This window comes from Delphinus delphis, chromosome 1 (assembly GCF_949987515.2).
Source record: "Delphinus delphis chromosome 1, mDelDel1.2, whole genome shotgun sequence".
NCBI lineage: Eukaryota > Metazoa > Chordata > Mammalia > Artiodactyla > Delphinidae > Delphinus > Delphinus delphis.
The window spans coordinates 136,077,365-136,101,354 of NC_082683.1; positions in this window are offsets into that span (position 1 = coordinate 136,077,365).

The window sequence follows — 23,990 nt, forward strand, 5'->3', positions numbered from 1 at the left end:
TTTGCTCTGCTGGGGACGATACAAGCTGGCCTTGGGTTGGAAGCGTCTCTCCCCCTGGCACTTCTCCTGTCACACTCCGTTCCGGGAGCCCTGTCAGAATTCAGCTTGCGTCCCCTCCGGGGCTTCTTCCAGGCAACGCTGCCCCCTTCTCTGGACCCTGAGATGTGCATCCCCCCACTTGCTCTCCCAGAAATCTGTTCTGTCAGATTTCTGCATAAGGCCTTATCAGCAGCTGTCTTCCTGTCCCACCTGGAAAGTGGGACTAATCACCATTACCTCCTTGAAGCAGGAAATCTGCACGGAGCTAATTCGTGACTGAGGCACCAGGAGACCATATTAGCTAAGTGAGATTGATTGAGTGCAAAGAGGTCCATTTAGCATCCACCAACGTGTCATGGTTTTTTTCTCCTCGCTAAAGTCACTTGAAGATCACCCGTTGGCGGCTCTGGAAGCACTTTGCAGCTCTGGGGGCGGGGGGTACCCCGAGTGGATGTGTGTGTCATAGAGCTGGCCCTGCTGGGCTCCGACGGGCTCGGTGAGGGGCTGTGAGGAACAGGGAGGGGGTGCTCAAGCCAGAGAGGCTGGTGCCCCTTGAGGAAGCCCCCGGCCAGGAAGTCACCGGACGCCGCCGATGGACAGCTGAAGCCAGCAGAGTTCGACGGGAGATGCCCGTTCACGTGTATCTGCAGGCGGGCTCCCTCCCGCTGGCTCAGCTGGGCCCCCTGAAGAAAGAATAGAAGCGAGTTTGTATCCACCGCTATTTCCTGAGCGCTTATGATGCGCTGCACCATTACGCTGTGCTGTCCTCGGCTCAGAGAGGCTAAGGGTCTCTCCCACCCTCACTCAGCTAGTACAGGGCAAAGCCACTGTTCAAGCTGTGGCCAGGGGACAGCAGAGGCCAAGGACCCACCCTCCCCACCGCCCCCTCACCCCCCTGCCCCCCCCCCCAGGGGGAGGAGGGGCTTCGTGGAGAAGGCTTTTGAAATGGCCCCAAAGAATGAGCAGGACTTGGACGTTTGGAAGGGTGATGCTTCTTCTAAATGGAGGAAGTAGCAGACGCAGAAGCACGCAGAAGTGTATTGGGAGATTTGGGCAGAGTGCAGACTATGGGGGGGCATTTGGAAGGACATCTGGCCAGGGAGGCAAGTTGGGGCCATGCTGTGGAGTCTTAATGCCACCGTGGAGGGTGTGTTTTCTTCAGTAGAGGGTGGGGTCCCGTGAGAGTTTTGATGGGGGGCGTCACAGGGGCAGGGTTGTCCTGGCAGTGGTCTAAGGGGGGTAACAGGGGAAGGGAGAGCGGCAGGGGCCAACGTAGGAGGCCTCTGTGTTGGCGGTGGGGAGGTTGCGTCTACAGGGAGGCTGGGTGAGGGGAGGGGAGATGTGTGGGCCAGAGAGTTGTGGGCCTGGGAGGAATAAAAAATGACCAAAATGTCGGCCAGGAGGATGGTGGGGTTATTTATAGAAATGGGGAAGTCACAGAGAGAAGGCGCTTTGGGGGTTGGGGCAGCAGACTGAAAGGAGATCATTTTGAACCTGGTGAGGTCAGTGGTTGGCTGGACCTCCAGGTGGCCACCGTGAACAGCAGGGGGCTCCCAGATAATCAACCCTAAAACCTCATCTGGAACGTTTAGCTTCTTCATTCTCCCCGGAGGTGCCGAGCTCACAGATTGGCTTTACATTTCGTGCCCTCCCGGGGGCACCAAAACATTGATGCCCTAGGAACTGTGCGGCCCAGTCACCAGCTGCTGCTTAGGGTCAAAGCTCTGCAGTTCCTGCCCCGGCTGTGACCCCTCAGACCTTCAGGGAAGTTACAGATGAAGAATTTCCCTAGAGGGGTGTTCCTGCAAGGCCTAGTCCCTCTGTTTTTTCCAGGGAAGACCTTGCCCACCTCTTCTGCGGGAGCACGGAGCCTGGCAGCGTGGCAGGGGACGGCACTTTGGCTCCAGGGCAATGACCCTGCCTGGATGAGGAGGGAGGAGACGGCTTCCTTCTGCTGGCTTTACCTCTGCAGGAGCGGGAAAAGAGCCGCCATCCTGGCTGTCGACGACTCCTTTTCCCTCATTTCACCAATTCTTGGCCTCCTCTCAGACACTCCACCTGTGCGGGGGGCAAAAAACCTTCTGAACTCAAATTTTGGATTTGGGTTAATTCCAATTCTTAGTGAGAAGGTAGAGCTCTGTGAAGAGCAAATTATAATGTAAATAAGATCCATTCGTTCATTTTTTTTTCATCCAATAAGTATGTATCTAGCGTCTACTCCGAGTCAAATAAAGGATAGATAAATTAAAGGCCCCACTACTGAGGAGCTGAGAGTTGGGGGTATAGACACACAAATGGGCAAGGACAGCACAGGTGGGACCCATAACCCAGATTCAGGGGAATCAAGATGTCCTCACAGAGAAAGAACGTTTCATCTAAGACGGAGGTAAGCAGGAAACTGTCCCGTAAAGGGAGAAGGGAACCTGTTCTCTGAAACGGGAAGAGCAGGAGCACCCCCAGAGTTTCTAATTTTGTGGGTCTGGAGGTTGGCTCGGGCACTGGCATTTTAAAACCTTCCCAGGTGATTCTAACTCAAAGTCAGGGGTGAAGGCCACTGACCCACCAACTGGTTTGTTTGCAGAGCAGTGTGGGAATGAGGACACCTCCTGCAACCACAGGCCTTTGCTCCTGTAGGAGAGGAAACACTCTTCTTTTTCCTCTACCTGCCTTAGGTGCTGTTGACTTGAACCCTGCATATTTGACTGACAAAGACAGATTAACTAGACAAAAACAAACGGAAGTTCATTAGGCCTCATGCAGACACAGGGAACACTCAGGGTTGAGTAACTCAAAGGGTGGTTAGACCTTGGACTTACAAGCATTTTAACAAAAGAACAATGCCTTCGTAGAAAAGTGACAAGACAGAGGGAAGGGGTTGTAGGCTTCCCAAGATGGCAAACTGTGGGAATGTAACTATATGGGGAAACCAATGGAAGATAAGGGCTGGTTAGTGGAGTTTCCGAGGGAGATTGCTCTGGTGTCTTCTCTGGGCTGATAAGGGTCTAGAGTTGTCTCTGGTGATTAACTCCTGACCTTCCTGGTAGAGAGGGGAGGGGGAGCATCTTGACAAATTTATGTTCTGCTTTTAGGTAAAGAGGGGGAGGGCAGAGAGTTTTTCTTGTATGTTCTTCTCAGTTGCCTTCAGCTCAAAATAGTCCTTATGCTGAAGTGGCATATTTGGGGGTGGTGTATTCTGCTACCCTTTACTCCCCAGGCCTAGTGGCCCCCAGCACACAGCAGGTGCTCAGAGAAGACGAAGGTGAGCCCACTGAGCACAGACCAGGTAAAGGTGATGGCAGTGGCCTCGCTGCAGGTGGGCGTGCAATTTAGGTGGCTCTCCTAGTTTTAAATGAGGAAGTTGTGGTTCCCCCAAGAGATGTGAATCTTGTCAAAGGTCACTCAACATCTGACAGAGCTGGCATTTAACCCTCCGTTGGGGGAATGCTACGTCAGTGTTTCTCTGGCTTTGCGTTGACAATGCTGGGCTTTCGTGGGGGAGGAATTGGGGACGCTGCTGTGTCATCCCTGGCTTTCCTCTGCTCCTCCAAGTGTCCTTGTGCCCCCAGCTATTTTCTCCCATTTGCCTGATTTTATCAGAGATGATTTATCTTTTGCTTTCACCATTGATGGCTCTGAGGGCCCACTGCCAATTTCAGACACTCTCTGGAAAGCTCTCGTTTTATTTGCATCCCTGCCAGGAACCAGTTTCTTCAGAGCCTTGGTCTCCCTGGCCTGGGAGCCTGGGGCTGGCACTCCTTGCGGGGGGGTTGGGGGGGCAGCCGGGGCCTGGCAGGAGCAGGGTTGCTAGTGGTGTGTCTCTGCCCGTGTGTACCTGGACCTCTGAGTTTGTGTGGCAGCAGTTCAGCCTGAGGCTGTGGGGGAGGCAGACATGCCTGGGCATGTCTGGTGGGGCAGGCTGGCCAAGAGCCCGATTGCGTGAAGACTGCAGACATCCTTGGGAGCCTCGACTGGACTCTGAGGCATGGTTAAACCAGGCCTGGAAAGAAAGCCTTAGTCAGGGGAGGGGAGGGGAGGGGAGGGGAGGGGAGATCCCCTCTGGGGGGGCGGAGAGACGGATATTGATGATGATGATGTGATGATGGTGGTCGATGGAGGTGGGTGTCATTTTCTCAGCACTGCTTAGATGCTGGGTGCCGTGCTTTAGTCCTTTATAGGTATTAGTTCATTTTCTCCTTACAAATTACCTTGAGGCTAGAGTTACTCCCACTTTCAGATTTTACATTTTGCAGTTTACAGATGGGAACACCAAGGCTCAAACCTCCGGCCACCAGTGGAGCCCCCGTCTGTCTGAGCTCCTGAGTACTGCCCTCCCTGGAGCCCTTCAGAAATACTGGGTGGGGGGCTGCAGGGGAGCCTAGAGCAGGTGTGGCTCAGAACCAGCCCAATATGGGTTCCTCTTCTTGTGTCTCCGACTGGCAGGGTCTGGGCCATCTTCGGTTACATTTATAGGTTTTCAAAAGCGGAATTATTTTCACCCTTGACTCTAAAATAATATACTTTCTCTAGCCTTTGCTCATAAGGAGGAATGGCTGTCTTTAAAAGACTCTTAAAAATGCTTCCTGCTATGACTCCTCTGGGCCATTTTACTATGAATTGGCACAAGAACTAACAGCTTAAACCCTTCTGGGCAAAACTACAGAAGAAAATAAATCCTGGAGTGTCACAGTTGGCCACAAACTGAGCATGAGTAAGCAGCAGAGATACTGATTGGTGAGAAAAACCTGATTTGTGGCAGTGTGATGTGTGTTACCCTCCCTCAGGAGGGCAACTTCCTTGTGAACTGGGCTCCAGGGATCTATTTATGGGTCACTTTTAGGAACTGGGAACCGCTTCCCTCGCAGAACAACCGTTATGCACGGAGGCGAAGTTCTGAAGCTAGTTTAGAAAGGCCCACCTGTGACTCGACACCTCCTTCTTCTGACGGGACAACAGGAGAAAGCAATTCGGCTGGGATGTGCAGTTGATTTTCACCATTCCTGTGTTATGACCGGTAAATATGCCGTCGGATACTTTACGAGGGAAGCGATGATGTCATGGCCAGAAGCACAGCTTCTTTCAATTTTCAGGTTGTTAGTACTTGGTGCGCCTCCGCTTCTTCCTACCCCCACCCCACTGCATCTTTCTAGAAGGCTTTCAGTTCTCCCCCAAATCATTTGCAGGTGTGTGCCTGTGCGCGCATGCGCACTCACACAGGTAGCGGGCTGCCTCTTACGCCCCGGCCAATGACGCACGTGTGTCCCGCCTCACCACAGCCTGTGTCTCCGACTCCCGGTGTGAGATGCTTCCTCATGCACTTTCCTAAAGTCTGCCAACAACCATGTGACAAAGGTCAGTCCCGCCTCCAACACAGAGCTCCCTCCAGATCGTACCTCCATCCTTCTGTTGGCTCCATCCTCATTACCAACACCCTGGTCGTCGTTTCTCAGGGAGACAAGGGCGATGGCCCAGCTGGCTTCTTTACTTCCCACTGCCTCCCCTGCCCCAATCCCCGCTTCCATTTTCCATACAGCAGCGAGAGCGATCTTTGAAAACTGTCATCAGTTCATGTCACCTCGCAGCACATTGAGTGAAATCCACCTCCTACCCTGACCCTGCCAGGCCTGCTGTGGCCTCCCTGCCTCTCACCTCCTTTCTGTTTTCTCAGCCACCCCCGCCCACCCGATTGCCGGCAGACACCAGGCTTGCCCCTAGGCTCTGGGCTTTTGCTCTTGCTTTCCCCTCAGTCTGGAATGCTTTTCCTCCCCCTGCCTCTTCTCATCTGGCAGGTGTCCACAGAAATATTAGGCCCCCTGCTCGGAGAAGCCTTCCTTGATCTCCCTTTCTAAAGGGCTTCCTTCTCCTGTGCTCTCTTGCTTGATTCTCTTTCTTTCCTTCGAAGAAGGCAGTCACAATCTGCTGCGCTCATTTGTTTATGTGTGTTCTTGTATACTGCGTGTCTCCTCAACCAGAATGTCATTTTGAAAGCCCAGCTCTGTCCAGCCTTTTGATCACCGTCGCTGCGGCACCTAGGACAGTGCCTGACAGTGAAGGTGTTCCTAAATGTTTGATGAATGAATGAATGAATGAATCTAGAGTGCTTTAGAGAGGGCAAATGAAAAAATGTTCCCACAACAGGGAAATTTTACAGAAGGGATTTTGGAAGGTGGTCGCTGTGTAAACCCACAGAATCCTGCTGCTTGGGGACTGGCTCAAAGTCGAGGTCAAGGCAGAGTTGTGTGAGGCCTCAGTGGTTGGAGGGCATCTGCTGGGTTGGTGAGGATGAGGCTGAGAAGCACAGACCTGGGGTCAGTCCCGGACTGGAGTGGTGTAGGGACTGATGCTTCCAGGAGGGTCATGTGGGGAGGGCGTATAGTAGCCGCTGGTCAGGACCTTGTTGCATCTATGCTTATAACGAATTAGGATATGTGGTTCCAAGCCCCATCCTCCCATCCATATTAAGTGGATTGAGAGTGATAAGGCTGGGGTGAAAATAATCGCAGTTTAATTGGTTTTAAGTAGGCTAATACCTGTGTTGGAAACACAGGGATGTGAGCACACCTTTGGGGGTGTGACCTTTATGCCACACAGTGGGATGACTGATGAGTGAGGCAGACACCGCATAGATAACTTCGGGATGTATTTATGAAGAGTCAAGTCCAGATCTGGGAGAAGAGAACTGGGGATGTGTGAAGAATTTGGTGGTGAGGAGAGCTGAATGTATGAATAGAGGAGGCAAAAGAAGTAAGTTCTTTTAGATATTGGTCTTGGGCCATGAGAGAGACGTGAGATATTATTTTTGAGATATTAGAATAATGGATTGTCAGGTTCAGTAATCAAGATGCTCCTATCCACTGAATCAATGGGTTTGTGGCTTCAGGGGAGACTCACACATCCTAGGACAAAGAAGTCTTACTCAGCTTTACATTTCTAATTAGAATATTACAAGTCCATAGGAGGCCAATAATCAATAATCTTGAAAGCCTGAGGAATTCCCTGGCAGTCCAGTGGTTAGGACTCCACACTTTCACTGCTGAGGGCCCAGGTTCAATCCCTGGTCGGGGAACTAAGATCCCACAAGCCACGAGGCACGGCCAAAAGAAAAAAAAGCCTGGTTGTTGAAAGGGAGACAGTTTTCTACTTTCCAAGAAGATGCCTTTTCTGTAACTAGAGCACCGTGTGGGACTCTAAGCATAGAGTGATGTGTTAAGCCGGGGTGCAGAGAACAGAGGGCTCAACACAAAGGAAGCTCTGGCCTCGCAGGATGGATGAAAAACCTATCTGGTGTTGGGAGAAGCATGGCGTGAGACTCAGAGGGATGAGGACATAGGGTAAGATGCTGTGTGCCCTCCCACTACCCACAGATTCAGGGTGGAGTGGGCAAGATGGTAGAATCAGCCCAGATTGGGTGACAGGAAGTGGGGAGGAGAGGGGCTTATGTCCGCTTCACTTTTGGATCACTGGGAGGAGAATCCCTTGCAGATGTCTGGGTGGGGCAGTCACAGTACGGTAGAAATACTGTTGTGTTGTGTTTCAGCAGAGGGAGGGCCTGAGACAGTGGCCCTTGCTTCCACGAGCCCTGCATGAGGGTGTGTCCAGAACCTCCCAGATGACCCCTAGAGATACATCAGGAAGCTGGGAATTAAGAGCCAGCATGCCTGGGAATTGAGAGCCTCACCCAAGTGACTGGGTCAGTGGGACCCGTGGAGCGTCTTGGTGTGGACAACCGGAGCTGGGACCAGAGGGAGGATGTGGTTGAGCCCTAGTGGGTCAGTGGTGCCAGGGAGCAGCAGGAGGAGGGCCACACTGCCTGGGTACTTGTGAGGTCTAGCCTCCTGGAGAGGATAGGACATGAGCATCCCAAACCCAGCCAGACAAGGGGCAGGAGAGGATGTGGCTTTGGGACAGCTCATGGGGAAAGCACTTAGGGGTTTTCATTCATGATAAGATCAAAGTGAGTTCCCAGTGTGAAATATTAAGACTCACGGAAAAAAATGAAGGGGTTATATAGTCTGGTCTCATTCTTCTCCCGGCTGGTCAGCTCACTTCTGGAGCACCGTAGTCACCCTGGTGTCCCACCTTGAAACTGAAGAGACAAAGCAGACCGCATTCCCAGGAGAGTGGTGAGAGACTGCCATGTGAGAGTAGGTTGAAAGGAATCAAGAATGTGTAGTCGGGGGCTTCGCTGGTGGCGCAGTGGTTGAGAGTTCGCCTGCCGATGCAGGGGACGCGGGTTCGTGCCCTGGTCCGGGAGGATCCCACATGCCGCGGAGCGGCTGGGCCCGTGAGCCATGGCCGCTGAGCCTGCGCGTCCGGAGCCTGTGCTCCGCAGTGGGAGAGGCCACAACAGTGAGAGGCACGCATACCGCAAAAAAAAAAAAAAGAAAAAAAAAAGTGTAGTCGGGAGACAGACAATTCAGGGGTGACTCACTGCTTAGTTCCTCTGTGGTCCCAAGGGCAGCCTTGATGTGTGGACATTACAGGGAGAGAGATTCCAGCCCTAAACCTAAAACAACTGTCCAGTGATTCTCAGCTGGCATGGCCTGAATCAGGACATAATGCCTTTCCTGGAGCTGGTGTATCTAAGCCAAAGCCAAGACATCATGCAGGAGATTCAGACGTCTGTCTGGGTCATAGGCCTGGACAACCTTCAAAATGTCTCCCAACCTTAAGATTTTGTGGATTGCTGAATGAAATTCTAATTTGATAATTTCTGGCTCAGAAGAGGCACTTACTTTGGGTCATCAGTTGGCGTCTCGGCGTCAGACAGACCTGGTTTCCAAGACTGGCTGCGTCACTCACTAGCTGTGTGACCCTGGAGGACTTCCTTCACCTTTCTCAATCTCAGTTTTTTCATCTATAAGATGGCGATACTTACCTGGCAGGGTTTTGTTGGCCTTAAGTGAAACAATATAGTAAAAGATGAAAACAAAATCAAAGCAGACTGTGTACGTGCGTGTGTGCGTGCGTGCATGTGTGTGTGTGTGTGTGTGTGTATTAGTGGGAGCAGGGAGACTATAGGACCTTTGCAGTGCTGTAAATTGCATTACTGCCTACTGGTTAATTTTCTTCTTCATAAGACCAGCTTACAGAGCATCAGGTTTAATGCCAAGACGAAAGAGACTCTGACGTGGTGTGGACAGATTCTGGCTTGAATCCTCTTAACGGGGAAGGGAAGGGTCGGCCAAGGGGAAGAGGGAAGGGCTGAGACTGCACTGGGGGAGGGGCAAGAGAAAGTCATCCTCTGAGGGCTACAGACAGACACCCTCTGGCCCTGTTCCTGCCTTTCTGGCCACGGATGAGTCTGCCTGTGTGGGTACCCACTCTCTTTTGAAAAAGGAGTGGTCTTGGACAAGACCCCCCTGACTGTCTGTGGCGTAGCACCATCTGTGGCAACCTTCAGCTGTGACGGGGCACAGGGTTTCTTTTAACCCTCCCACCTCAGCTAGCCCCAACTCCCTCTTACTTAATCCGTCCTGATTCCTCTGTCACAATGTTTCTCCTTCACAAGGAGCTGTAAGTGACCGACAAAGCTCAACATGCTACCTCTCCCAGGGATACTGCATTTCAGCTCTAAGCCAGGTGTGACGTTCCACTGGGGGCCCCTCTTCCATGGCACAGGAGTACCGGTGGGAGTAGGCACAGCTGGCACCAGGCGGTGTGTCTTCTTGCAAAGCTGACCTCCTCTTGAGTCCCGGTAGACGGTGATGAAGGAACAGGCCCAGCTTTGCCTGGGGTGGGGGACTGCTCCCCCTCTGCCTGGTTGGAGGAAGTGAGTGGTCCTTCCTGAGGCCCCAAGCTGAGTCAGCGATTCCTGGAAGGAGGTGATGTCATGGTGACATAGCGGTTCCCCTCCCCAGCAAAGGCAATAGGAGAGTGAGGGACGAGTGTGTCTCCTGGGCATCAAGGCCTGAGGCGCTCTTAGGAGTGACCATGTCCCCTTGCAGGCCACTTCACGCTGCCTCCATTGGTAGCTCCCTTCTCCAAATTCCCACAGCTTGGATCATCTGTCCCTACAGTGATCCCATATTCGGGGTAGTCTGGATTGATTTTAAACATTCTGCCTCTTTGTTTTCCCACGTAAACACATTCACAAATCAGAGAAAAATCATCCTAGGTCTGCGCATGCCTCCTGGGGCTTTGGGAACAGGAGCCACCAGGCTGGATCACAACCAGAGCGTGGGATCCTGGGTATCCTTATGTCTTTCTCTGGTTTCACATCTGCATGTCTTTTCAACAATATTAATAGCTCCAAAGAGTCTGAGCTGTGTCCCTTTACTTCTTTTGTCTTCTCCGGACTCCCCCAAGGGGCTGAAGGTGTGGGGAACTAAAAAACGCTTGGCGGGGGAGGGGTGGTAAGCACCCCATGTTGCCCTTGTCAGGCGCTCCCTCCTTTTACGTCATGGGGGTTGGAGGCATCCGCAGCAGGGCCCCTATGGGTAGGTAAGAGGCCCACGTCTTGCTTCTCCGAGGTCAGACCAGCGCTAAATTGAAAGGTAACTGTACTCAGTCCTGGTGTGGGCTTGGGAAAAACCCGGCTGGATTTGTCGCGGGGCCGGGGATGCTTTCAGAAAAGCGCTGCCTGATCCCTTGTTCACCAAAGACCCGACTTTCCGGGAGGCCGCATGTCAGACCCACGTGGAATAACAAGGGTCCTTTGTCAGCTGGAGTCTGAATTCAAAGCCGCCTCCGCGGTCCTTTCCCAGCGTTTGACAAGGGAGGCCCCGGCGTGGCCGTACGCTGCCCGATGCTGCCCCCTGCAGGCGGTTAGGGGGCACAGCCCCTCACCACCGGGTTTGCGGGCTCTGAGCCTGTGCCGCCGGAAAGGTGGCTTTTCATCACCTAAAGTTGTCAGAGCAGCTAATAGCCCATGAACATGGAGAAAAATAGGCTTCTCTAAGTGAATTGGGTGTTGAAAGACACTGAGATAAATGGTGGAGGTAATGCGAATGATGGATGGTGTCGTGTCTACGGCAGCCATCTCATTTAAATCCAAGCTCACCAACACCCCAGAGGAGAGGCAGGTGTTCCGAGGCCCTGTCTAATGAATGACAGAACCAGTCTTAGAAAGGTTAAATGATGTGCCCAAGGTTATATATCCAGTAAATGCTGGAGCCAGGACTTGAACTCAGTGACCCCAGAGCTTCGTGACATCTGCTGTCCATCACCCCGTGCTAAGAGAACAGAATCCTGCCCAAGAGGAAGATCCCTTTATCTATGGTGTGAACAGGGTTCTGTGGAATGAAGGTGACTTTTCAACAGCATTCTCTTCACTGAGAGTTTTAGCTGTAGCCTCTGTGATGTGATTTTAGGGATGCTGGGAAGATCTCCCTACCTGGAAATATGCCCCCAAGTTGCCCATCCCATTGCTTGGAATTTCACTATAGGAAAGCCATTCCCTTGATTAACATTGGCTAGGTGGTACTCTCATGCTAACTAGAAATACGATTCCTAAGGGGAAGTCACACGTTTACCCTTACATCGTAATTCTACGTCAGTGGGGATGAGCTTGTTGGATTGCTTCATCCCTGTGGTGGAGAATTAAGGATGTGGGGAAAGTGGTGGACTGGGGTGCCTCTGATTGTTTTCCTGGATGTCCAGAGGCTCCCCAAACTGAAACTGTCCCAAACTAAATGCTTCATCTTCTCCCCCACACTGCTCTTTCTTGGACATCAAACAGGACCAGAAATCTTCAAGTTCTCCTTCACTCCTCCAGCTAATTGGTCATGAAGTCTCACCTGGCCTGCCTCTAAAGTGGTGCTTGAATCTTTCCCGTGCACACCTCTGGTCTCTGGTCCTCTCAGGTCCTCATGAGCCAGCTTCTTTCTAGCTCTGGGCCTTCACTGTTCAATCAAACCCCAGGGCAGCAGCAGAAGAAGACTTTCTAGAATGTAAACGAGATAATGCTGCATTTCCTCTTAAGATCCTCCTCATTGCTCCAGGAGTGCAGACTCCTTAGGATTTTATTACAGGTCCCTCAGGACCTCATTGCTACCCCTCTCTCTAGCTCCAACTCTCTCTCCCTCTGTGCCTCCCTCCATCACCCTCCTCCATCCTATTCCCAGCCTGACTGGCAGACACTTTTCCTTTGTTATCTCGAATGTTCCTTCACATCTCCATGCCTTTGCCCATGTGTTGGTTTTGTCAGAAAAGCCCTTCCCTTCTGTGGTCAGTTGGCCACTCCTCGGTGAAGCCATTCCTGATTCCCATCTCCATCCTCCAAGGAGGAGGTAAAAATTTAAGTCTCTGTCTCCCCCACTAAGCCTGGGTGCGTAAATGAATGAATGAAGGATGAGTAAATGAAGTCAGCTGATGAGTGGGCTATCTATTTCACAGGCTGTGCTGCTGTTTTTTGAAATGAATGCAAACCAAACCGTGGCTGCATTTACAAATGGTGCTGTGATGCGCCGAATGTGTATGTGGGCGCATTGGTGGGGTATGCTGGCTCTGTTGTGATAAATAATTTGATGGGCCTTGAACTTACTCGCACAAGCAGAATAGTTTCAGAATGTTGCCATGGAGACGAATGAGGAGTCAAGCAGCAGGGTACCACTTAGGCAGTGACAGATTTTACAGAAAAAGGGCTTAGACACACCCTGCTTGTCAAAAAATCCCCTAGCTAATAGGAAGAGTGCTTCAAGGCAGAATAAAACCTTGCACCCCCGATGAACAAAAAACCCTTGAAGTTAGGAAAACAGGAAGTAGCAGGTCAGGAAGAAGATAAATTCTTAGCGATTGACTGAAAGACAAAAGGAGAAAGAGGATGCTGGAGCCCTGACATGATGTTGGATATTATCAGAAAATAAGCAGTGGATGAAGATGTTTCAAATATATCATTACATTAAGGAATGTGAGGAGGGAATCCTGTTGTGTGAAGTGATGGAATATCAAAAGGAATGTTCAGGGCTGGAGGAAACTGGACCCTTGGACCTTAGCAACGTGTTCATCATTTATTGCAGAACTAGAACTAAGGTCTTCCAATTCTGATCTGCAGAGAATGACCTTCCCTGCCTGCTGAAAACCTGTCCTTTCAAGGGCCAGTTCAAATGGCAGCACCGAGTGAATGAAGTCTTTCGCGACTCTCAACACAGGGATAACAATTTCCTCTTCCCTCTGCTCGGTACATCAATCGATCCTGCTTGTTCTCATGTCGGCCATGGCTGGACTGTGACCCACGTGAGGACAGCGCCCTTGTCTCACCATCTTTAAACCTCGACACCCAGTGTGGTGTCTGGTATAGAGCATATTAGGAGCTGAGTCGTGTCTCCCAGTTTCCCCACCAGGGATCGAACCTGGGCCCCTGGCAGTGAGAGTACTAACCACGGGATCGCCAGGGAATTCCCAGACAGGCCTTTTAAGAGGTGGTTAAGTTAAAAGGAGGCCGTTAGGTTGGGCCCTCATCCAACTTTACTGGAGTCCTTATAAAAAGAGGAAATTTGGACACACGAGAGACATCAGGGATGTGCATGCACAGAGGAGAGACCCTATGAGGACTCAGTGAGACAGTACCATCTGCAAGTCAAGGAGAGAGGCCTCAGGAGAAGCCAACCCTTCTGACACCTTGATCTGGGACTTCCAGCCCCCAGAACTATGCGAAAATAGATGTCTGTTGTTGAAGCCTCCCAGCCTGTGGCATTTTGCTGTGACGGCCCTGGTAAACCAGTACAGCACACTTCCTCAATAACTCTGTCAGCGGAAGACAGAGACACTGATTAGGAGAAGAGGTGGTAGCAGGTTTTGGCTGAAGATGTTAGGAATAGAAACTTCAGGAAGCCAGAACGGCTCACTGCTGTAGAAAGAGCCACATGTCTGAAAGGATGCCCTGGCCAGCCATAAAAGGGAGAGATGTGTGGTTTTATTATATATATTTATATTTATATATTTACATATATATATAAAACTTCTAATAATTTATTTTGAAATAATTTCAAACTTTTGGAAAAGTTGCAAGAACAGTATAATGAATTCCCATATCCCACACCCAAATTTCCCAATTCAATGCTTCACCGAATTTATCCTATTAACCTCTCTCTCTCAGTTTCTCTGTGTGCGCCTGCACATATATGTACATGTATATATATGTCTGAACCATTTATCTCTTTCTGAACCTTTTAAGAACAAGCTGTTGATACGATCCCCTACCATTTCTACATACTCCAGTGTGTATTTCCACCAAACAAGCGTTTATACACCCTCCATACACCCCTCCAAATTAGGGAATGAACTTTGACACATCATTACTGCCCAGTTCACAGACCCTCCACCCCCCTTTAACATTTTCAAGACATCCCAACAATGTCTCTTTTTCCTTTCTGGTCAAGATTATATCCAGGAATACATGTTGCATTGTTCTCATGCTTCTTCAGTCTTCTTCAACCTGGAAGAGTTCCTTAGTCTTTCCTTGTCTTTCGTGTTCTCAGTTCTTTTTAATTAAAGAGTACAGACCTTTCATTCTGTAGGATGTCCCTGGGTCTGTCTGGTGTCTTCTCATGATCAGACTTGGGTCATGCTTTCTTGATAAGAATACCACAGAATTGTGTTTTCTCAGTGGATTATATGGGGGTGGGCTGGGGGAAACATATGATGTCAGCCTATCCTACAACTGGTGATATTTACCTTTTTTTTTTTTTTTTGGGTACCTTTTGACCACCTTCACCCATTTGGTGATATTTATCTTGATTACTAGTCATGTTGGTGTCTGTCAGGTTTCTCCCATATAAAGCTACCATTTCCCCCTTTTATACTGATTGGCATTTGAGGGGAGATATTCCTGTTCTTTATCAACCTCCCATCCATCAGTCTTAGTCTCCACTGAAGTCTCCCACTGGAAACAACCACCGCTCTGACAGTTGCCAAATGATTGTTTTCTGTTTTCATCATTCCTTCTTCTTTTATTAGTTGGAAGGCTACTGATATAAAGAGCTTTCCCATTTTCTGCGTTTGTTTATATATTTAAGTGGTTCCTTCAGGGTAGTCCCTGCATCCTTCTGACATGTCCCCTTCATTCTCGACCCTTTCTTACTTTCTGGCACAATTCGTCCCAGCTTCACCTTATACCTTTTCTGCCCCAGCTTGGAATTAGCCCTTTCTCCAAGGAGCCCTGCTATTTTTTCAGTGGAGGATGGTATTTAGAAATCAAGATCTGGGCACTTAGTGTGTTTATTGTTGCTGGAGTTCTAGGCCCTTTCATTGGAGAGACTTAGGAAATATATATATACACACACCTGCATATACACACACTTAAATCTATAACTATTTCTATATCTACCTGTGTCTATATATTAAAAAAAACATAAATTCGTACCTATACCTCCAATCCCAGTCCTCCTTCAAGGCTCATTATAGCTCTCTTCCTCTCCATATATGTAACTCCCTTCTCCAACCTGACTCTCATTATCCTCAATATATGTACCAATTTGCTCAATATGTTTACTTATTTGTTTAACGTAACCAATTCCAATTTGCTCAATATGTTTACTTATTTGTTTAACGTAACCAATTCCATTCTCCCGATCACACCAGCTGTGCCTTTTTTTTTTTTTTTTTTTTTTTTTTTTTGCGGTACGCGGGTGTCTCACTGTTATGGCCTCTCCCGTTGCGGAGCACAGGCTCTGGACGCGCAGGCTTAGCGGCCATGGCTCACGGGCCCAGCCGCTCCGCGGCATGAGGGATCCTCCCGGACCGGGGCACGAACCCGTGTCCCCTGCATCGGCAGGCGGACTCTCAACCACTGCGCCACCAGGGAAGCCCCAGCTGTGCCTTTTACCTCCACTCTCTGTTCCCACCCTCCGGCTCCCTGTGTACCTGGACGCCAACAGGTGCACCACCAAAGCACTTCCACATGGCAGCCTTCTCTCTGTGTCAGTACCCCATGGGCGCCTGATGCCCACTCTTCCATGCCGGGAAGGGAAGGGAAGGAAAGAAGAAAGAAAGGGAAGAGGAAAAAAAGAAAGAAGAAGGCTGTGCAGACTGTTTTAACTAAAAGCTAAAAGGAAGGAAAAGGAGATGCCATTTCACCTAACCAGTAAGTGCTAATCAAGTATTAATTAATAAGAAAGTATAGATATAGGCACACACAGGTATGAATTGGTAATTAATATTGTTTTAATAAATTATCCAGTTACTTATGTTTAAAATATAATGCATTGTTGATGTCCCTCTCTTCGCAAATGCCATAAGGGGTAGGGTGGGAAATATAAAATAGCAGTGATAGGGTCACAGAAATGTCCGAAGGACAATTCACAGTTGATATATGCCTCACAATAGGGACACGTCTCAGAACTTTGCAAAGTTACCAAAAATCCATCCTCTGAAGTTGAAGCCAACCAAATCAGCCTCAAATGAATGAGATTAACCATTTGTGGGTGGAACCATCTTGAAAGATGACTTGTAATTGGCTACCGGATACAACCAGGGTGCTTTCCAAATTTCCATCAAGGCAACTGGTGAGCCTTCCAAAACCTATCTACACAGTCATTCATTCATCCAACCCTAGTCATGTTGGTGCCTGCCAGGTTTTTCCCCAGCAAAGTTATCATTTCTCTCTTTGAAATTATGTGTTAGTCTTCTAAGCACTGGAGGGATATAATGGGGGAGAAAACACCGTCCTCATATTCAGAAAGTTTGTAGTCTGGTTGGAGGGACGGGCCGGTGACCGGGATGTTTCAATACACATGCCAAGTGCCTTCGAGAGGAGCGAGTGCCTGGCCCTGACCTGACATAGTGTGCATGGCAAGGATTCCCAGAAGAGGTGACATCTAAGCTGAGGCCTCAAGGACTAGTGGGAGTTAGCCAAGAGAAGAGGCATGGCAGAAAGGTAGAGAGGAGAGAATACTATAGGATGAGTGGCCACATGCTCCAAGGTCTGGAAAAATGAGAGGGTCTGGAAAAATGAGGGAGCCTGGAGCGCTCAGGGAGTGGCAAGCAACTCAGTGTGGATGGAATGGCAAATCTGAAGGGGCCTGGGAGGGTATGAGGCTGGAGACCTATGCAGGGTCTGGATCATTCCAGGTCTTGGATGCCATATTTAGTCATGTGGACTTCATCCTAGGGAGAGTGTTTTAGGCAGATGTGTGATATGATCACAGTCCCATTTTAGAAAACCCCTCTTGCTGTGTCTAGTGAGTTAGCCAAAGTTGAGGTTAAGGGCACAGTATCCACAAGGCTGCCCTCACTTCAGACACCAGCCCCCAGTTTGGGGGTCCCCAGAATCACCCTCTCTTCAGAGCAGCTGGCTATAAATTCAGGGGTTCCCAAGACTACCCTCAGACTTGGTAATTTGCTAGAACAACCCATGGAATTCAGGAAAGTGTTATACTTAGGAGTAGAGTTTTATTATGATAAAAATATATAAATGGTATAAACTAGAATCGTAGGGTGGAACCTGAGAAGGTTCCTAGCAGGAAGCTTCTGTATCCCTAGGCTGCATTTCCTCCCCAGCATCTCTATGTGACAATACACACGAGTCTTGCAACCAGGGAAGTTCCTCCAAGCTTCAGGGTCCAGAGTTTTTACTGAGGCTTCCTTACCCAGGCACAACTGATGGAATAGCTGCCCACACGTTTGAATTCATCTCCAGGCCCCTCCCCTCCCTGGTGGTCAGGCTGATGTCATGTGGCCCAAAGCCCCAACCCCAGTCATATGTGTCGTGTTGGTCTTTTGGCATGGCAGCCCCTAGCCTGAATCATCTCATTAGCATACGTGAAGGGCCCACCTTGAATAACAAAGGTACTCCTCTCAATGCAGAAATTGCAAGAGTTTAGAGGTTACCCCAGGAGCCCACACAAAGGCCAGATCTCGCCCTGCGTGAGGCCAAGTTTCTTACTATGCTCTGTGGTCTGGCAATTACACTGAATGAGAGCAAGTCTGGAAGCAGGGAAACCCATTTGGTCGTTGCTGCAGAAATCCAAGAAAAGAACATGGAAATGGCAGAGGGAATGGAAGGAAGTAGAGGGGTTTTAGATGCGTCCAGGGTAGAAGGTCAGGACCTGGTGGCTGACTGGATAAGGGCGTTGAGGGATGGGAGGAGTAAAGGATGATGGGCAGGTGTCTGGCCTGGACAAATAGCTGGTTTAGGCTTGCCATATGCCAGCAGCACACATTGCTGAACTGGGGGAAATACTACAGAGTAGAAGGAGGGGCTTAAATATTTAAAACTACAAAATGTAGTCAAAATTCTTACTTTGATCTAGGCTTTAGAAGTCATCGCACCTTATCCCATGATACTGGCAGGCAATATAAGGTCTATATATCTCCAAAGAATTTGCCAGCCACTCTGGGAGGCACCCTCTCTGCTGGAGGGCCGCAGCCGTGGAATGAGAGCCCCGTTACTAGTCACAGACAGCCTAGGTCTGTTCTGGGAGCCAGATATAAGGGAGATCTTAGCAGTGCCAGGTGATAGAAGCGAGAATGTGGACTCTGGAGCAGGTAGAACTTGGTTTGAATTCTGCCTCTGCTGTGTGACTTTAGGCATATAACTTAACCTCTCTGAGCTTCTCTGAGCCACTGTTTTCTTACCTGTAAAACCGGAATGATGACACCACACAATGCTGTGGTCAGGATCAAAAAAGATGGTGTTCTTCCACCTGTACGAACCCACACCTTGTCTTGTTGACATGAACGCCTGAGACCCTTTCTCAGGCTATCCTGATTGCATTGGATACTACCAGGACTGGTGCCCACTTACCAATTATATTTATTTCCTCCACGAGGCCTGCTCTGACCTCCAGAACCCAGAGGAAACTCTCTTCCAAACTCTCTACCCTATCACCTGCATGGGCCCTATCCTGCTTTGCTGAGCGAGCTTTCTATTTCTGTATCTGCAGTTTACTTGCTCAACTAGACTGTAATCTCTTTGAGACCTGAGGCTTTCATCTTTTTTAATGTTCCATTTTGGAATCTTAGCACAGTGCCTTTTTGCACCTAGCACTTGCTCAGAAAATAGAGATCAGTTGATATGTTCCCTACTTTCGTCTCCTAAAAATTGCTCCAGAGTCATAAGCTGAACTCAGCCTACGTAAGGTCATTACTACAAAGAAATATGTTTATTCATTTATCTATGTATCCAGCTGCCCTACATTGACACACATCCAAATGAGGGCAGTGCCTTTTAAGGGGGCTTTCTCAAGGATTCCAAGGAGCCTATGGCCTCTCAAAGCATTTGTGGAATTGCTGCTTTGAGTTGGGTGGCGATCCTCACACCTGGGAGGAGCTGTTTTTGGACACAGTGAAAGTCATTTTGGCCAAATTTGGTAGGTGTGGTCCTTCAGGGGGCAGGTGGCTGTGGAGCAGGAGGCATGATGGTTAGTAAATATTTAACTGGGCATTTCCAGTGTGTCAGGCACTTTACACTCACTGTCTTATTTTCATCTTAATATCATCTCTGTGAGGCAGGTGCTATTATTATCCCCATTTTACAGACAAGGAGCCTGAGGCTCAAAGAGTGCAAAACACACTCTCTATAAGGGGCTCCATTGCTCCTTTTTCCATTACTAAGCTACCGTTAGGGGCTGGGAAGTGCACAGGACAGACGTACCAAAGTGACCCTTCTGCACCCCAGCAGAGATGAGGGGCCTGGGTGCTTTGTCTAAAGACATCAAACCCAAGAACTGTGACACTTGAATTGATGGGGGCGGGGAGAGTATGAGGAACGCAGGAGCTGGGAAAACTGGTCCTTTCGTGCACCGTAGGCAAATGCAAGCACCGAGGAGGTCTCCTCCAAGAGAGACCAGAGAAGAGGGGAGGGGACTGGTCCAAGATTGGGGGACCCATGAGCAGGGGAAGGATTCCCAACTGAAGGATTTCCTTCTGTGCCTCTCTTTTTTACTTTCTTTAAAACTGTATTCATATTTACTGACTATAAAAGGAGTTCAAGTTCACTGTAGAAAACTTGGAAAATAGAAGTATAAAAAAATTAAAATTGTCTATAAATGACCCCCCTCCTGAGATCCCAGGCCTTGCTAAGACAAGGCTGCTGAGCAGATCAGTACACAGGGGGTTATTTATAAGCTCCCTCCTTCCCACCCACCCACTCCCCTCTCTGCCTGGGCTAGAGCAGGGCCTTCAGCCAGGACATTCCCTTGCAGCCTACTCAGGCTGCTATATAAAGCCCTGCCCTTCTAGGAGCTGGATCAGGCCATTGCTTATCTCTTCGCAGCAGGGTTCTGATCATGTGCCCGGTTGGCAGGCGCTCGGAGATGTGCCAGCGGGCTCTGGCTGTTGCTACCAGGGCCTCCAGCCCCCTTGGGGTCGTCTTCTCTTGTTCCCACTGAGACCTGGCCAATGACCCTGAAACCTTCCCTATAGGAAATCGTTGGCTCATTTCATGAGAGGGCAGTTGTCAGACAGCTGAGGCAAACCTGACGGGCCTGGCACGGGTGATGGGTGTGTCTGGCGCGTGCAGGCGCCGCGGTCCGTGTTCCCCTCCTGAAGAGGCGCTGCCTGCCCCCTACTCTCTCGGCCCCCACCCCGACTTCCCTCCCCTTTCTCTTTCTGAGCGCCTGGCTCAGAGTCTTCATTCCATATGGCTTCAGCAGGCAAAGGCCTTCCCTGGCTGGTGGCCTGCTGCGTCTCAGTTCCGGAATTGTGGGCTGGACTCCTCCTTAATCGACAGTGGACTGTAGCAGATGTATTCTCTCCGCCCGGAAAAGAAGTTTTGCCGAGGGAGGCAGACCCACCTTATTGCTGCAAGTCAGGGCAGAGGAGAGACAAGAGAGGCATCCTGAAAACATACAAAGGCTTAAATCAGAAAGAGCCACTGTGAAGTCCTAGCCCCTCCACTTAAAAAGAGGTGCGATCTTAGCAAGTTATGGAACCCCTATGAGGCTTAGTTTTCTCATCTTTAAGATGTAAAGAATGCTATCTCAGAACTCACGTAAAAATTACAAAAGATGACATATATAAAGCACTGAAGCCGTATTATGGTAGCTGTTATAATTTTGTTAATAATATTATTATTTATGATGATTTGGATGGGAGAGGGATGGTAGCTCCTTTTTTCCCTCTTGGATTTGAGATTTAACAGGGGAACTCTTGATGTTGGTTGTTAAGAAGTTCGTCTAGGTAAGTAGGTGCGTGCTCCATTGGTACTTAAATGTGAGGTTCTGAGAGAATCCTTTCGAAGCAACTTCTGGGCCCTGAGGAGGTCCTGGTTCACCTTCGTGTTGGCCTCAAGAGAATCAGATCAACCTTATGTGAAAAGGCAACTGGTTGTACTTATTGCCTGGTCAAAATTTAGTAGCAAAACATTCCTTCTGTAAGCCACAAAGCGCTTTCTAGAAGGAATGATTACCTCTAAAGTAACAAAACTTATCAAAACTTAGGAGGTACACTTAGAGCAGTGCCCAGAGAAAATAGTATAGTGAGATTTTATGTGTCAGTTGGACTGGGCCACGGGGTGCCCAGATACTTGGTCAAACATTATTCTGGGTGTGTCTGTGAAGGTGTTTCTGGATGGGATTAACATTTGGATTGGCAGACTGGGTAAAGCAGATTGCCCTCCCAGTGTGGGTGGGCCTCATCCAATCTGTTGAAGGCCTGCCTAGGACAAAATCTGTGTAGGAAAGAATTCTTTCTCTCTGTCTTTGAGCTGGGACATTGGTCTTCTTCTGCCTTTGGACTTGGACTCAGACTAGAACTTACACCTTTGACTCTCCTGGGTCTCCAGCCTGCTGTCTGCAGATCTTGGGACCTCTCAGCCTCCATAATCATGTGTGCCATTTCCTTATAATAAATTTCTTTTTATAGCCTATTGATTCTGCTTCTCTGGAGAACCCTGACTAATATAGATAGTCTTATAATGAGCTAATAAAAAATTACACAGGAATGACAAATGAACTAAGCATCCAACTAAAGTAGTTAGAAAAAGGTAATAAACATAAGAAAAGCAGGAGGAAGGAATGAATAAATGTTAAAGCAAACGTGGACGACTTGTAAAACGAAAAGTTTTATAATTAATAAATTACAAGTAAATAGTAAATCTAATTCTTTGAAAATAGAATAAGATTGATAAATTGTCAATTGATAAATTGTCAAGAGAAAAGAGGAAGGAGGCACAAATAAGAAATGCCAAGGGGAAAAGAACCCCAGGTGGAGGGAATGAAGAGAATCCTTAGGGACAATTGGGTCAACTCCATGCAAATAAATTTAAAAACTTAGGTAGTAAAAACATTAACCTTACCCCAGGAGAGATCTGGCCTTGGTCTTTGGCTCCTGGGAGGTAACTTCTAGGCCTAGGAGTGTCTTTGTTTACCTTGGGCAACACCCCACAGTCTAACAGTATGGTTTATGATGGGATCTTTGGGCCATACAGTATTTGCTCTATCTCTGGGGCACCTGGAGACTAAAAGTCAGCCATGTGGGCAGTCAGTGACTGTGTGATTGAACCCCCATAGAAACTCTGGACACTAAAGCTCAGGTGAGCTTCCCTGGTTGGCAATACTCTGCGTGTACCACTGCATATTGCTGGGGGGATAGGAGCACTGTCCATGGCTCCACTGGGAGAGGACAAGTGAAACTCTGTGCCTGGACGTTCCCTGGACTCTGCCCTCTGCACCTCTTTCCTTGGCTGGTGCCAATCCATGTCCTGTCACTGTAATAAACTGTAACCACAAATACAACAGCTTTTAGTGAGTTCTGTGAGTCCTTCTAGCAAATTTTTGAACCTGAGGATGGTCTTGGGAACCCCCTAACTTTGCAAAACCTAATATATTGGATACTTCTCTGGGAAAATATAGTTCACCCCAAACTGACCCAACATCGTATTCAATGTCAGCTTGCCTTAGTTAACTTATAAAAGAAATCCCAATAAAACTAACAGCTCATATGGAAAAAGAAGCTGAAAAATGAATAGTAACTAGCCCTATAAGATGTAATGCATATTATAAAACTTGAATAATTAAAATAGTGTAGGACATCTTGTAGCTGGAATAAAATAGGAAGTCCAGAAATAGACCAAAATTTATTGGGAATTTAGTTTATAATGATGGCATTGCAGATCACTGGGAAAAAGATGAACTATTCAATAAATTGTGTTGAGACAACTGGGTCGCTATCTGGAAAAAAATTAAGTTGTATCCATACCTCATTTTTTTAATATCAGATACATACCAGGAGAAATAAGTGATTTAAAATTTAAAAAATGCTAGAAGAGGGCTTCCCTGGTGGCGCAGTGGCTGAGAGTCCGCCTGCCGATGCAGGGGACACGGGTTCGTTCCCCGGTCGTGGAAGATCCCACATGCCGCAGAGCGGCTGGGCCCATGAGCCATGGACGCTGAGCCTGCGCGTCCGGAGCCTGTGCTCCACAACAGGAGAGGCCACAACAGTGAGAGGCCCGCGTACCGCAAAAAAAAAAAAAAAAAATTGCTACAAGAAACTATGGGAGATTAAAAACTAATCTAACGACTATTTTTTAAGCGGAAGAACTTTTAAAGATGACACAAGATACAGACACCATGAAGAAAAAAATAACTTCTATTGCATTAAAACTATGTAGGGCAATGGGACTTCCCTGGTGGTCCAGCAGTTAGGACTCCGTGGTCCCAATGCACGGGGCCTGGGTTCGATCCCTGGTCAGTAGATCCCGCATGCTGCAATGAAGATCCCACATGCTGTAACTAAGACCTGGCGCAGCCAAATAAATATTAAAAAAAAAAAATCATGTTTGGCAAAACTAGTAAAAGGAAATTCTAGAGTACCATCAAACCAAGAAAAATACGGTAATATTCTTAACACATAGAGACTTCTTACGAATCAAGAAGAAAAATGACTATGATAAAATTGGCAAAAGATATGAATGGCAAGTTCACAAAACAGGAAACACAAATGATTTATAAACATACGAAGATGCTTCCCATTACTCATACTAAGAGAAATTGTAGAACAAAACTACAGAGAGATAGCATTTACCATTTTTCACTTACCAAACTGACAAAGATAAAAGATGTGTTTATAAACTG